The 2,500-nt window shown below is 37.8% G+C and overlaps 1 protein-coding gene across 2 annotated transcripts in view; it reads left to right on the forward strand.

The window, feature by feature from the left end:
- The window catches only part of LOC106876948 (glucagon-like peptide 1 receptor), a 478,818-nt gene that overhangs the window by 410,945 nt on the left and 65,373 nt on the right, over positions 1-2,500 (forward strand). The gene's annotated exons all lie outside the window — the stretch shown is intronic.

Raw genomic sequence — 2,500 nt, forward strand, 5'->3', positions numbered from 1 at the left:
TATAGAAGAAACTTAATCGTTTTTTTTTTTTTACTTCAGGCGAATGTCTATGCTTTGTTATTAACTAAATCATACTTATAACACGGATACATTAATGCATACAAAAGTACATACTGAACAGTTTAAAACCTGCGTCTTTTACATTAGCCTTGAGTCATCTCAAGTCTTGTAAGTAAAGCTGAGTAGCTGGAAATATGTGAAGTCTATTGGTTGTATTTGTAATATAAATTACAATTTTTGTTACACAGGAGTGGCTGTGTGGTAAGTAGCTTGCTTACCGACCACATGGTTCCGGGTTCAGTCCCACTGCGTGGCACCTTGGGCAAGTGTCTTCTACTATAGCCTCGGGCCGACCAAAGCCTTGTGAGTGGATTTGGTAGACGGAAACTGAAAGAAGCCCGTCGTATATATATATATATATATATATATATATATATGTATGTGTGTTTGTGTGTCTGTGTTTGTCTCCCCACCATCGCTTGACAACCGATGCTGGTGTGTTTACGTCCCCGTAATTTAGCGGTTCGGCAAAAAGAGACCGATAGAATAAATACCAGGCTTACAAAGAATAAGTCCTGGGGTCGATTAACTCGATTAAAGGCGGTGCTCCAGCATGGCCAAAGTCAAATGACTGAAACAAGTAAAAGAGTAAAGAGAGAGTAATGCTTCAGTGTACAGTAGTTCTACCTGAAAATTAGACTTAGGATACACTCCCTGTAGAAATCAGCTACTCACATCGGGAAGATTCACCGGCGAATCCGATTGGTGATCCATTTACAATTTACATATGTATGTTTGTACATACGTACGTATGTATGTATGTATGTATGTATGTATGTATATGTATGTATGTATGTATGCGTATGGATGTATATGTGTAGTGTGTATGTATATGTATTGGTGTATATATACATGTGCGTGTATGTGTACGTATGCACTTACGTATCAGCAAAAACTGACACAAAAACAAAAAATATATACTCATGTATGTGTGTGTGTGTGTGTGTGTGTGTGTAGACTTTCATATTTCTATGATAAGCAGTGTATAATAATTTCTGTTGAAAATTATAATTGTATTGAGGATCAATTGCATTAGCTTAAATAAAATTAATTTCACAGATGAAAAGGCAGATAACTCCTGAAGTTTCATTTGACAAATAATTAAAAGTCTAATCTTTAGTAACTATCGCGACAGACAGATGAGTCTGGTCTTTGATGGGCATGGTGGCAATTCTGGGTAGTACTATATATTCTCAGTGGAGCTTAGCTAATGCAAATTAATCTAAACCACAGAACGCTACTAGTATGTGTGTGTGTGTGTGTGTGTGTGTGTGTGTGTGTGTGTGTGTGTGTGCATGTGTGTGTGTATGTGTGTGTGTGTGTGTGTGTGTGTGTGTGTGCATATATATACAGGGTTCGATGGGTAAATTGTCGACGTTTTATATTTTTTATTTCGCGCATGCGCATTGTTTGTTTTTGATTTGGCCGACTACACATTATAGAAGGGTCAATTGGGCATCGTCTGTAAGAAAAACAGCTCCATGACGCAATTCACTCTGTCAGAAATTTGGAAACGACACGCTATGTTGCTAGGCATTCGTACCGGAAGCTCCAATACGAACATTTCAAGTGTTTGGGTGTCAATCTGAGGACATGTACCGAGAGTGATAAAATTTATACATCCAGTCAACATCATGGTGTCTGGAGTGATCACTAGCGATGGCGATATTATGCATCCACTCATTTTCCATCACGGCCTTAGACTCAACACGGAGGCCTATATCAAGTGCCAGGAGGAGGTAGTGCTTCCCTGGCTCAAGTGGGTGACTGCTGGAAGACCCTATGTCTGGTAACAGGACTCTGCACCATGCTAAACAAGCAGGAGAACCAAGTCATGGCTGTCAGACAATTTCTGCGACCACATCATCACTAACAACTGGCCACTTTACTCTACAGACTGCAACGCCCTTGATTATTATGTGTGGAGCACAGTTGAGTGAGAGACCAAGAAAACTCCTTGTAACTCCAAAGATAAACCGAAGGCAAGGATTATGGCGTCATTCACCAACTTAAACAAGGAGACCGTCCAGAAGAGTTGCAGGTGATTCCGAAGTCGTCTGGAGGCCGTGGTTGAAGCCAATGGTGATTTTATTGAACAAATTTATTCATTACTATTTCAAGATATTTTTTATGTAATTTCGTAAATATATCTGTTAAAATGAGATGTCAGTGTTATTTTCAATTTTGCGCAATTGAGACAATATATTCCCCTGTATGCCTATGTATGTATGTATGTATGTAGGTATCTATCTATCTATTTGTCTGTCTGTCTCTCTCTCTCTCTCTCTCTCTCTCTATATATATATATATATATATATATATATATATATATATATATATATATATATATATATATATATATATATATATAGAGAGAGAGAGAGAGAGAGAGAGAGATAGATAAATAGATAGATAGATGGATACTAGTTTTCTGAAAATA

The sequence above is a fragment of the Octopus bimaculoides genome, chromosome 4 (assembly GCF_046866305.1).
Source record: "Octopus bimaculoides isolate indiv1 chromosome 4, ASM4686630v1, whole genome shotgun sequence".
Taxonomy (NCBI): Eukaryota; Metazoa; Mollusca; class Cephalopoda; order Octopoda; family Octopodidae; genus Octopus; species Octopus bimaculoides.